Here is a 13,619-nt window from a genome sequence, read left to right as displayed (position 1 = left end):
AAATATTTTTTAAAGTCACATCTACCATAAAAGCAAAGCTCTGCTTGAAAAATGGTAATTGGAATGATTTTCAAAATTAGCAATCTAACCTCATTCTCGCGTTTTCAATCCGGATCTCAAAATTTTCAATGAAAAAGGCAACTTAGCAAAAAAATCAAAAAGTCAGTCGATAGAACTTTTTATTTCTTACCTCCTGTTTACTTTATTTTATTCCAAAAGATCAATTTTCTTTTAAAAACCTTAAAATAGTTTTCACTCCCCTTTGCACTTATCGCGCAAAAACGTAAACGTAACCTTGCACCAAAGTTCTCCTACTCGAATGTAGGTGGCGAATCGAGTTTTTAGCTTTGGTTTTGAGGGCCTATTACAATGGTAATCCAGCCGGGAACACGCTTACTGGGCGAACTCAATTTTTAAGTTCGTTCAAGCAAAATGAAGTTCGGTTCAGCAATGTCAATTTTAAGATGAGTTTGTTTTGATTTTATTTCGCAAACTTGAGATCACTGAACCTTGCTTGGTGACTTTGGTGAATTTTAAAAAGTGACAGTTCTGGGGACTTCGCGTTTTCAAAGTGGATGTTTTGGTAAGTTTCTTAAATTGAATCTTTTTTTTTTTGGTTTTTTTTATCTCTTAATTTGTCCCTCCGCATGGCTGAGACCCTGAACCCATCGAAAAGTGGGATGGTCGGAGGCTTGGTCGGAGGGCTTGAGACTGCCCTTTACCAATTCGGAAAGGACAAATACACACAAAGAAAAAATACTCTAAATTTAAAAAGATCGTTCGTTGGATTAAAAGTTCGCGTTGGTGAATATTCGTAGAAAGTTCAAACTTTTCAATTTAAAAGTTGGAAAGTTTTTGATACTACCATGCATTTATGGAACAAAATCGTTGTATCGGTAAAAGTGTTTTACTTTTAATTTGAAAAGAAACCTATTATAGCAAGAATAAACAACATTTAATACTACAGTGATAGTTTCAGAAAAATGGGCTTGATTTTATGTTTATTTTTAAAAGTTTTAAACAGTATGTTAAAAAAAGACATTTTGTTATTATATTTAACGCTTCTGGCCAAAATCCGAGTCCAAGCTGTACCGATTCTTATGGTACGCCACCGGTCACTTCCGAAGACCCCAAGTTGGACAGTTTCGGATGGACGTTTCGACGCGTGACAGCAAAGTAGAGAACAGGATAGTCACGTTGCCGGCCTTCATCAGGACAGGTTTGGAGAAGTTGATTGTAGATTCGGCAAGGGTGATCGACGTTTCCCGGCTGGAAAGTGAAGTGCCTGAACGGGGAGTTCCAGATTCTGGAAGCGCATCCGGAACATTGGGTTGATGAGGCCCTCGGAACGGAATTCGATTTCGAGCACTCCATCGTCCTTCGAGAATGACACAGATTTTTTCGGCACGCTGTCCAGGTTCATTCGGCTGGAGCTGCGCCGTCGCGAGATGAGCATTTGTGGGCGGTTAGTTGCTAAAAGAGATGGAAGTTAGTGAAGTTGGCAAGCCACTGCACACATTATCATTACTCACCGGTGTTGTAAACCGCCGGCACCGAGTGCAACATCCGCTCTGACCACCTCCGATTATCCCGCTTCTCGTCGTCCTCCTCTTCGTCGGCTCCTTCTCCTCACCGTGAAAATCACCTGTCTCGTACTTGTCCAAAACCCGGATGTTTATCTTCTTCAACGCAATCTCGTTGTTCACGCAATTCTTCGGCAGCGCCATCTCCTCGATGATCTCGTTACAGTCCTCGCGGGAATTGACCTTCAATCACCAATCCCGGGCCACCACCACCGAATACAACCGGTGCGAATCCACATTCCTACCTCCCATCCTAAAAAACAAACAAAAATCAATCACAAGCCCCACAAAACACCCAAGCTTTCTTCTTACCCATTCCGGTCGTGGAACAGCTGCTGTTCCTGCAGGAAGCTCGCCTTGTCCTTTTTGAGCACTTCACCTCGTGCCGCACCCGCACCACCCTCCTTCGAATGCGTTCCGCTGCTGCTGTTTGGCTCACGAAGGTTTCCGCGTCCGATTCCTGGCTGCTGCCACCGTCGGCTTTGCTTTGCGTCCTAGACTCACCAGCACAACCGGACCCACCAAAGTGTTTGTTTACATTTGCGACTTAGGCGTACACGGTTACACGAGAACGTCAAAATGAAAGAAATTTTACAGTCGAATTAAAAGGAAAAACTTTTAAATCAGTGAGCAATGAGATTTTCAAAAACTGTAGCAGTAAAAGTTTTCATTTTCAAAACAAGAAAAAAACTTTAAATGTAGCAAATTTTAACAACTTTTTAATTCGAAAGTAAGTTACTTTTGTGATTACCGTAATATTTTTTTGTGTGTACGAGCGCCAGCTTGGGATACTGTACATTGATCTTGGCTGATTTTTGTGTGAATGTATTAATGTTTCTTTTTGCCTTCCTCACCTCACTGAGGAAAGGCTATAAAATCACTCGAAAAATGAACTTTTTAATTAGACCTCCTAGACCTACCTTCATTTGTAACCATATTAAGGGAAGATTAACTTTGCCACATAGGGTTATTTTTTTCACTGTTAGATTTTTTATAATTTTTGTATTTAAGATATCGTAAAACCCTTTCAATCAATTGTTGTACACATCATGGAGAATGTTTGGTGAAAATATGAACATTTTTGGGGGTCATCCATAGAAACTGGGTGGTAGATAAACGACGTTCTTTTGGTATTTTTATATTAACTCGTATCCAATCCGTTCAAATATAGGCAATATGGGTATCAAACTTCATGATTTTGAATGGCCCATTCAGACAAGATAATTTGAGGTAACCGGTTCCGGATTTCCCCCCCGGGTAAATCTTCGGAGTGGCCAATATCATATCAGAGCAAAGCCCATCAATATGGCTACCAAAATTCTTCATTTTGTCAATACATCTCAAAAATGGTTTCCAAAATATTTTTCTGGCCACTGGCCACTCCGGAACCGGTTCCGAATTTCCCCCCGGGGAAATCTTCGAAGTGGCCAATATCATATCAGAGCAAAGCCTATCAATATGGGTATCAAAATTCTTCATTTTGTCAATACATCTCAAAAATGGTCTTCCAAAATATTTTTTTGGCCACTCCGGAACCGGTTCCGGATTTCCCCCCGGGTAAATCTTCGAAGTGGCCAATATCATATCAGAGCAAAGCCCATCAATATGGGTATCAAAATTCTTCATTTTGTATGTGGGTCATTCCATCTGAAGCGGAACAGCATTTGAAAATTACCATCTCCGATTCTGCTCAAATTTGGCAGAGCTGTTGAGACTATCGAAACATGCAAAAATCCCGAATTTCGTCCAAATCGGACCATCCCCTCCATTTTTGTACCCTCCCAAAAAATCAACTTTTTGGCGATTTTTGAGCGAAACCCCTATCTTCAAACGACGATAACTCAGGAACCACAAATCTTAGAGGGTCGGTCTTTGACTCAATTTTGAAGGAAATTGGACGTAGAATCCATTTCCTTGATCAAATTTTAGATTAAAATATTGTTTCTACCTGTATTGCGCAATTGAAAACTTTAAATGGCCGTATCTCAAAACAGCCCTATTTATTTTATAAATTTGACCTCACCATCGTATTCCCCGGCCAATTTTACATAAGAATCACTTATCGACAGAAAGGAATATGTTTCGTTCCAGAGATATCGAATTTTAAAGTTTTAAGTATTTGAGATTACCTACATCAGCTACACTCGCCGCATCTGCTAGAAGCACTCAGTCGTGCTGATCAATAATTACTACCTGCCGTTTTGTAAGATGAATTATTTTCGAGGGGAATGTCACTCCGCGATAACACACTAAAACGCACAAAAACGAGCTCGAAAAGCATCAACGCTACTCATCGTGCCGAGTTTTCACATAACGCCACCTTAAAGCAAGTTATCGCAAGTTAACGCGCGTTAAAGCGAGTTAAAGCGGTCAGCGTCTGCTCGACTTTTGAACCAAAGAAATCGATCTTGCAACCATGCCGTCTTGAATCGAGCAGTTTTTGATCGTGTTTGGCAACTCGTTTTTTTGTTTTGATTTTTTTTCCTGCAGTTTTCACGGAGAAAATAAACACAGCAACCTGTGAGTTTTTTTTATCGCTAACGATCGGAAATGTGGGAAATGTTTACTTTTGTGTGAATGTCGGTTTCAGCCCACTCGGTTTCAAAAACGCTGCTGGTTTGTGCCGCTCCGCTGGGAGTCCCCTGGAGCAGATGGAATCGTTCCGTTTGCTGGCACCGACGATGAACGAGTTAAGTTTAAACCCGCGGAGTGGAACTTGCAGAACCGGAACCGGAAAGACATACAGAGATTTTTGGACCATGAGGCAAGAATTTGCATCGAGGCCAACCGGACCGAGCGGACTAAGATCAAAAAGATGATGCCCAAGAAGCAGCACTAGAACCGCGTGAATTAAGATAAGCTGATCGAGGAGAAGTACGTGCTGCACATCAAGAACTCGGTCGATTATCACCGACGTACGACGTCGGGGTCAATCTGCGCAAAAGTGGTGCCACCGGCCGGTGCTTGCTGCCGTAGACACAAATCCACACCTGAACCGGTCACACTAAGGACATTTCTGCCATCCAGTGGTCCCCCAAAATCGGCCCACCTATTGCTGTCCTGCAGCATGGACGACCGGATCATTATCTTGAAGGTTTACTACCAGCGGCATTGCTTGCGAACCTGCTCGGAGCAGGTCGTGCGGGAGGACTCGGAATACAAGAGCTTCTGACTAGAAGACCAAGTGAGTAGATTCATTTGAAAATAATTGTATAAGAAACCTCAAAGTTCTTTCTCTTACAGTGGGACCAGGCCTGCAAAATGTTTCCAACCCAGCGTACACATGAAGCAAACCAAAATGTCAGTTCACTGCTAGCATGTGACTGTAAGCCTACTGTGTCCGTTCAACCACTGCCGCCTGACTCGTGCCGGTCGGCTGCTGGAAAATGAGAGACGTGAAAAAATGATCTACACTCACTGAATTCGTGTCGTATGACTGACTCGTAAAATCCTCTCTAAACACTATTTTGACTATTTTTAAACAATTGAATGGTTCTAGACTGTGCCAAACACTTTAAACAACCATAACTTATATTCAAAATTACATTTCCACGCATAAATACCAACATTTTGTGTAAAAACTTGTTTCTTTATGTGTGTGCGTGCAACGTCGAATGAGCGTTGGTCGACTACTGCCTCGCATTGCAGCTGCTCAGTGAGCTAGGGCACTCACGACTAAGTCGAGTTTGTTTATGTCACGGTTTTGCGGTTCAGTGAATGGATCTGAAAAAATCGTGTATGCGTCGTCGATTTTCGCGTCAGGACCCCTGACATTTTCAGCTCTGAGTGGGACACACGCAGTCTGAGCTCGGTCAACACGATCACATTCGTCGATGATAACTGGTGCTTCGTGACAACCTCCGACCGATCTCTCCTCCGACAACGAATGCTTGTGAGACATTCCGGTAGACATGGATACGCCGATCCAACGATGCCCGCAGGTTAGGCTATCTACGAACGGCTAGTGGCTCGCCTTCCAGAGCTTGGAAAATAAGAATTGTCGTGTTTCTCCTGCTCCTCGCGGATACTAATGGCCACATGGGTGCGTCTAATGGAGGTCCGCTGTTGAATCTGGACTTCCGTGAGGACAGCACCAAAAGGAACAGCTTGCCTGGAATTTAACAAGGGGGGGCATTCCCGAGCCACCGGCACTCATTGAAGGGACCATCCCGCGCAGCGAAGATGACCTATCTGCAAGTCCAAAGATCTGCAAGGTGCTGCAGTTCCGTTGCGCCAAGGTGCCGACCTTCCTAAAACATGGCCACCAAGAAAATTCTGCACTTCGCCGATCCGTACTTCACTTACGGCTACCTCTCGCTCAAGACGATCCACAGTCCGGCTTCGTCAAGCACCGACAATGTTGAATCACGATCACGGACAACTTTAAGATTAAGCGCTGGACGCACCCAACCAGCTGGGCAGTATTCCGAGAAAGAATCGAGCAGCGTTCAATAATGGTGGCAACTCCAAGCTGGACGTTCCCGAGTCACTGGTCTCGCGCATCAACTTTCGCACCCGATCCCGCTTCCGATCTACCACGGCCCCGGTCTGACCCGTTTTCTCCTCGAATTAAACTGATGTTTTACAAAAGAAATCAAAACAGTTATAAATAAAGAATTATATATTTTATTTTATTCTGTTCAGTTTCCTTCAGCAAATGATTAGTTTGTTAAAAGAAAACGCATTACTGTCTGTTGCAATTACAGTACTTTGCGGGGGAGAGCCACCACGCCCGGCAGTTCGACCAGACGTTTCCTCCGCCGTGGACCTTCTGGTGTTTTTGCCGGCTATTGTTTAAGGAACATCCGCTTGGCCGATGTTTGATCCAAGCTTCACACTTCCAAGAGAAGGTTAGACAGCAGCGACGGATTAATCAAGCCCGCGTCCGCGATAATTCTTGCGATTCTTGGGAATGTGGTACGAGGACACGTGCGGTTCGTTCAGCAACAGTTGACTGCACCGTGTGGATCGTCCAGAACCCACTAACACAATCTGTGGCTTCAACTCCTTTCGTGTGATCGGTGGGCTGCAGGTTTTAGCCCTGCGCAGGTTCATCGTTACATCACTGTTGGTAGGCTCTTCGAACCCAACACCCATCCTGCGAAACAAAGCAAGTCAGTTTTCATTAATATTCCGTCCGGAAGTTGCACTCGATGAAGCCGGGCTGCTGGTGTCCCTCTTGACCTGCACAACGCGGCGAGAATCTTGCTTCCTCCACTCCGGGCGCCACCGTTTTTTTGACCACCATCCTTCCGGTGATGGAGAAAAATTGAGCAAAACAAACTGCTCGACTGATTTGACAACGAGAACTGTCGTTTGCTCTTGACAGTTCTCGCTGTCAAAAAAAATCGAGCAGTGTGAAGCGAGAACGCAAGAAAAGGCAAGCCAAAAAGCAAGTTATCGCGGTTAACGCGCGTTAAAGCAAGTTAAAGCGGAAAGGTGAAAGTGAACGCTGCATAGGTTTGAAAAGGAATCTTTATCGCTCGGTTAGCGCGGAAGTGACGTCCCCCTCGATTATTTTTATAATTTTATACGATTTTGAGATAATCAATACCTTGAACAATCTATTTTTTGTTTAAGGAATATTTACTGGGTAATTTTTAATGCACTGTTTTTCCTGATGTCACTGTCATTCGACCATATTAAGTAAAATTTGATCATTTAATATTTATTTGCAAATGCTGTAGAATTTTTAAAATACAATTTTCAACAATTTATCATTATTTGTCTATTATTTTTATATTTTTCCTAATTCTTCATTTATCAAATTATCTTTTATTTCATCTTTTATTTGAAGCGAGTACAAATGTAGAGCTGGCTGAAGTAGATGAAATAATTCGTATGGGTTCTAGAGCTTTTGCCATGTGTGGTAGCGAAATAGTGCCATTCAGCAAAACCCCCAATATCTGCCTGAAAGATTGATCATACCGATTTTTTATATTGTGAGCCAGTTTCATCTGAATAATTGATGATTTTTTTCAATTCTGGTACATTTGATTTCAAAAACAAAACCATATACTTCTGATACATGTGGGCAGCAGCTGTATCGTTTTCCAAGATTTCGAAATGATTGAAAAACAAAAAAAGATTATTGTTCGGACGGTGTCGAAATCAACACAACTGAATTTGATCTTCATCAGGTAATAAATCAGATTATTCTTTGTGATTTTCTTACATTTTTCAGTTTTATACTTTCCAGAAATCCTCCTCATTAATCAGGCTTCACGAGAGTTTTATTCATGTTAATTCATAATTTTTATTACGATAATGTATCGTACACTTTTTCTTAAGTGTTACTTACAAGATCAATTGCAATTTCCTACTAGCTCTGTGGGAATTCCATTCTGCCCTGTATTGCGTGTCGTTCTTGCTCTGTCCTGTGGGCTAATTTACTAGTGATAATTTGGGATGAAATCTTATTTCAATAAATAACCAGGTAGCAGTTATTGATCAGCGCGCCCGAGTCTAGCAGATGCGGCGAATAAAGCTAATTTAGGTAATCTCAAAACTTTAAAATTCGATATCTCTGGAACGAAACATATTCCTTTCTGTCGATAAGTGATTCTTATGTGAAATTGGCCGGGGAATACGATGGTGAGGTCAAATTTATAAAATAAATAGGGCTGTTTTGAGATACGGCCATTTAAAGTTTTCAATTGCGCAATACAGGTAGAAACAATATTTTAATCTAAAATTTGATCACGGAAATGGATTCTACGTCCAATTTCCTTCAAAATTGAGTCATAGACCGACCCTCTAAGATTTGTGGTTCCTGAGTTATCGTCGTTTGAAGATAGGGGTTTCGCTCAAAAATCGCGAAAAAGTCGATTTTTTGGGAGGGTACAAAAATGGAGGGGGTGGTCCGATTTGGACGAAATTTGGGATTTTTGCATGTTTTGATAGTCTCAACAGCTCTGCCAAATTTGAGCAGAATCGGAGATGGTAATTTTCAAATTTGCATTTTCTCTTGCACACTTCAGGTGGAATGACCCATGTTTCGTTCCAGAGATATCGAATTTTAAAGTAGGCTACACTCGCCGCATCTGCTAGAAGCACTCAGTCGGGCTGATCAATAATTACTACCTGGTGTTCTGTAAGATGAATTATTTTCATAATTTTTTTATTCATAATAATCAATACCTTGAACAATCTACTTTTTGTTTAAGGAATATTTATTGGGTAATTTTTAATGCACTGTTTTTCCTGATGTCAGTGCCATTGAACCACGAGGTGGTCACTCCAAATATATTGCATTTATGTCATAAGTTAATCCGTATGTGCATCCATATTTACGTGCATACACAATTCCTCTATGAATTTTATTTCAGTGTTTTTCACAGCTGTCATCGCAAACGCGCGCACTGTTTACAAACAACAAAAAAATCAATCTGTCTCTATTACATTTCCCGGCCGGGCGATTTGCTGGCGCTCTATTATCATCCGGCAATTTCATGGGCCAGCAGCTTCGTCGTAGTAAATCCGGATTTTCCATTGTTTTGTGTTGAATTTAGTGCGTGTTCCGGACTCAGTAAGGCACCAGCAATCGAGATGGTGGTAACCCAGGAGGACAAGTCGATCGAGCTGCTGGACGTGGACCCTCATGAGACGGAGGACGACGGGGCGGTGGTGGTGCTGGACTCCAAGCGGAGACTCTTCCGGCCGACCGAGCAGTATTCGGACATTGGCGGGTTGGACAGGCAAATCCAGAAATTGATTGAGGCCGTCGTGCTGCCGACGACGTACAAGAACAAGTTCAAGAACCTGAGAATTCATCCACCGAAGTCCACTTACCTGAAGCTGGCCGGCCAGTAGCTGGTGCAGATGTTCATCGGAGACGGTGCCAAGCTCGTCTGGGATGCCTCCGAACTGGCCAAGGAAAAGTCGCCATTGGTTTAATTTCTTTTTATTTGTGAAATCAGCTTTTTTGTATTGTTAGATATGATGAAAAAAAAAACGATATTGACCGCCCCCTCCTCTCCCTTCTCCCCCCATGCGACAACTCGTTGGGTTGCGATTAGGTGCGCGTACTTTTTCAACTTGCTATTCGGCCCCACGATGAACGTAAAGATCCGTTCCTGCTTCAACCACTTTGTTATCTCTCGATCCCAGTTGTCCACCTAACTGCTCGGAGTCACGATCAGAACCCGCTTCACAATCGGCTGCCCGTAAGGTCCCTGATTCTTCAAGGTGTAGATCAACGCCAACATCTGCAACGTCTTCCCCAGTCCCATCTCGTCGGCCAAAATCGCTCCAAACTGTTCCGAGTCTTCGCGTTTCATTCCCAAAACGCATTCGTACAGAAAGCTCACCCCTTCCCGCTGGTGAGGCCGCAAATGCTTAGCCACGCAGTACGGAACGCAACCCTTTGTTATACTTCCACTGATCGAACGAAGGCTCCCGCATCGTCAACGGAACAAAGTCCTCCGTAATCGCTTCCTCCCCACCGTCCCAACCTGCTCGACACCCGTGTCGACACCACAATCGGACTCCCGGCGCACATCGACTCCGCCGGCGGCCTAAACCCTCCTCTCGTCTCGAATCGAACCCTCTTCACCGGCACATCATTCTCCTTGGCCACCTCCCCATCAATCCGCTCCACCAGTTCAACCTCCTTGTTCAAACGCGAACCCTCCTACAGCTCCTCCCCCTTCACCAAACCGGAGCTCCCAATCACCTTGCCTTCCTCGTCGCCCAACGTGACGCTCTTCCCGCCCACGATGGTCAACGTTCCGTCGCCCTCCCACGTTTTGTGCTTTTTGGTCGTTATTTTGCCCCAGCACACTTGCGTCGTCGTTGGTTCTGCGGGGGTGTGCAACGCTGCCGGCTTTCTGACTGCGGCGGCTTGGGCTTCCAACACGCGGACATGGTTCTCCGAGCTGGTGAGCAGCTTCAGCATGCCCGGGTCCGGTTGGGCTTGCGGTAACGGCTGCGGTCGGATTGTGAGGGTGGTGGAAGTTCGGCCGGCAGGGACCGCTTCATCGACGGTCCTGCCGTCATCACCCGCATTTGCTTCTTTAGTAGAAGTGCTGACGTTTCTGGTCCCGCTGTCAGTTTGTAAATGAAGGAAACAAACAAGTGACAGTTCTGAACTGTCACTATCCACACTGAACAAAATTTTGTTCCGAATATCGTGCAGATAAATAATATTTACGCCTGTATTTACGATATTTACGAAATATTTACGGAAGTAAATCCAATGCGCTACGGATCAACCATGTGCCCAACCCCGTGCATTGAACCATATTAGGTAAAATTTGAACTGTAAATATTTATTTGCAAATGCTGTTGAGTTTTTACAATAAAATTTTTAAAAAAATTATCATTATTTATCTATTATTTTTATATTTTTCCTTATTCCTCATTTCTTCCCACTTTATCAAATTATGTCTTTTATTTCTTCTTTTATTTGAAGCGAGAACAAATGTAGAGCTGGCTGTAGTAGATGAAATAGTTCTAGAGCTTTTGCCATGTGTGGTAGCGAAATAGTGCCATTCAACAAAAATATCAAAATCTGCCTTACGGTTTGAAAGATTGATCATATTAAACCGATTTTTTATGGAACATTCTTCTGTATCGTTTCCAAGATTTCGAAATGATTGACAAACAAAAATAGATTATTGTTCGGATGGTGTCGAAATCAACACAACTGAATTTGATCTTCATCAGGTAATAAATCAGATTATTCTTTGTGATTTTCTTACATTTTTCAGTTTTATACTTTCCGGAAATCCTCCTCCTTAATCATGCTTCACGAGAGTTTTATTCTTGTTAATTCATAATTTTTAACACGATAAGGAATCGTACACTTTTTCTTAAGTGTTACTTACAAGATCAATTGCAATTTCCTGCTAGCTCTGCGGGAATTCAATTCTGCCCTTGAAACTACTTAAAGGTTTCTCAGGGTGCACACTAACCAGAGTTAGTGAAATAAAGTTAAAAAATTAGATGGTAAGAAAATAAATTTATATTCATACATTTTTACAAAGTTTGCTTATTATGTGGGGGTAGGGAATAGGGTTTTAACGGAGGGGATCTCACCCAATTTACACACCCGTCCTCCACGTCGCCGTAACGGCGCCAAGCGGGCCCGCTTGGCCTCCAACCCGACCGGGTGAGGGCTTTGGACACGGGAAGATCCTCGGAGGGCGACGTCCGGTGACGTCCCAGCCCACGTGTCGGAACAGCTGTCGATGGCGTCCACTTGCTCGGGGAGGTAGCTTGGCCCCTACGGACTCACCACGTTGATCGAGCACGATGCAGCCCTACGGACTGTCCACCGGCTGGCGACCCGATCAGCTGCGTCCTCTGGCTCGGAGAACTGGACGATGTTCTCATACGGACTTACTTGGATGGTGGCACGGTGACGACGATGATGGTGGCCACCTCGGAACTAGATGATGGCTCCCTCCGGAACCTCAGGAGCACGTGGTAAAGATGACGGCGATCCTTAGGCCGAATGTGTCTTCCGCTGCCGGCTTGCACTCGGGGCAAAGTCAATGGCCACGCCGGGCGATAGCAGACAACCGGAAGTACCGGTGAACGATGCAGATGATCACTCGGGGAGGCGTGGAAGCGGTGTCAGTTATCGACAGTTTCCGGGCGTGGTAGCGGAATATGGAGACGTCAACCGCCTGGTCACGCCGGAAGTACCCGTCCGCAGTGCAGGAGGGATCGAGACCGGTGTCGAGGTGTCAAACCGTGAGCACAGGCCGCTTCAAACTTAGAGGTCACTTCCTTCGCGAACTGGTGATACGTACACCTAGCAGATACCGGTTTCACTGGGGAACACGCGGACGGTACGTTTAGGGTTGATTACCGAAAAGAGAGCGCCAACGTCGCACGACGGCGCTTATATACCCAGCAGCCTCCTCCTCGTCATCGTCCTCGTCGTCGTCGCCGTCGTCACGTGCTTATTCCACCCAAAGCGACGTCTGTCACGGTGACGTTTTGGTCGAGCGGGCATAATTGGAGGAGCAAGGTTGGGGGGGATTTCTAGCTGGCATTTTGTTGGGAATAAGGTGGATCAACTTATCGTTTAAGGATATTTATAGCCAGATATAGGTATATTAAATCTTGTTTTTATTTTTTTATCTCATGTAGGGCTCAATACCAGCTAATGGAAAGGATTGGAAAAGGAATTTCAATATTTCATTTGTTCTCATTTATCGTGTTTTAATTTTAAACCAGATGGAACATTGAGAAAGGTTACACCCTGTATTGTCCGTTTCTCTCAAAGGTACACGCCGCGCGGCATTTCAGAATGTGCCGCAGACACTGTTGCCAGCGATTTTATGCACTTTTGGTGCAATAAAAAACATACCCGGCAACAATGCACGCAATTGGAAGAAGAAGATCAACAAAAACAAAACGCGCAGTATGGGATTTGACCGCGCGCATTTGCCGAAAGTGCGGCGCGTCGTTTCGAGACTGGTATGCCGCGTGTCTTATTCGGGAATACGCGCAATATTGCGTGTCATTCTTGTGAAACGTGCGGCCGGTCCAAGGCACTGCAACTCTGGATATTTCGGATGTAACACAGTTAAACACTTTCAACTTCGGGCTTTTCAAAGATACTATTTGATTTTTATTCAGTTATCTTAGCTTAGAATTACAATTTGTAACCTAATAAGCTAAAACTGAAATCAAGTTCTCTAGGAAAAGGTCAAAGTTGACAACTCACTGACTTGTCTCCGACTCCGACTGGACTTGGACTTCACTCCACTCCACTTCGCACTTCAACTCCACACTTCGCATTTCTTGATTTCAGCTTGGTTTTTATACTAAATCTAGTTATTTACTTAATTATTTCATATCTTATATTTTTACCCCCACTCTAGTTTTTGAAGTTGCATGATATATCCGTCCTTTTCGGTTTTTCTCCAAAAAATCTTCCTCTAACTTATATAATATATTTTGTTTCATTTACAACCCCCACTCCAACCTGTATTTTTCTTGATATACTGAAAAGTTTCCTTAATTCTCTCTTTTTCCCAAAATTCTCTTTTCAACAATATATAACTCTCTTTTTTTTGTTTA

General features: G+C 43.7%; 1 long non-coding RNA gene across 1 annotated transcript; it reads left to right on the top strand.

The window, feature by feature from the left end:
* Positions 1 to 3,815: 3,815 nt before the first annotated feature.
* On the top strand, positions 3,816 to 11,125 carry LOC120428484 (uncharacterized). The gene is made up of 3 exons (XR_005607108.2): positions 3,816 to 4,767; positions 5,371 to 7,723; positions 10,996 to 11,125. It is a non-coding gene; the product is annotated as an uncharacterized LOC120428484 (long non-coding RNA).
* The last annotated feature ends 2,494 nt before the right edge of the window (positions 11,126 to 13,619 follow it).

The sequence above is a fragment of the Culex pipiens genome, unplaced genomic scaffold, assembly GCF_016801865.2.
Source record: "Culex pipiens pallens isolate TS unplaced genomic scaffold, TS_CPP_V2 Cpp_Un0121, whole genome shotgun sequence".
NCBI classification, from domain to species: domain Eukaryota; kingdom Metazoa; phylum Arthropoda; class Insecta; order Diptera; family Culicidae; genus Culex; species Culex pipiens.
The sequence above is the reverse complement of the archived record's forward strand: the minus strand, read 5'-3'. Positions and strand labels throughout refer to the sequence as shown.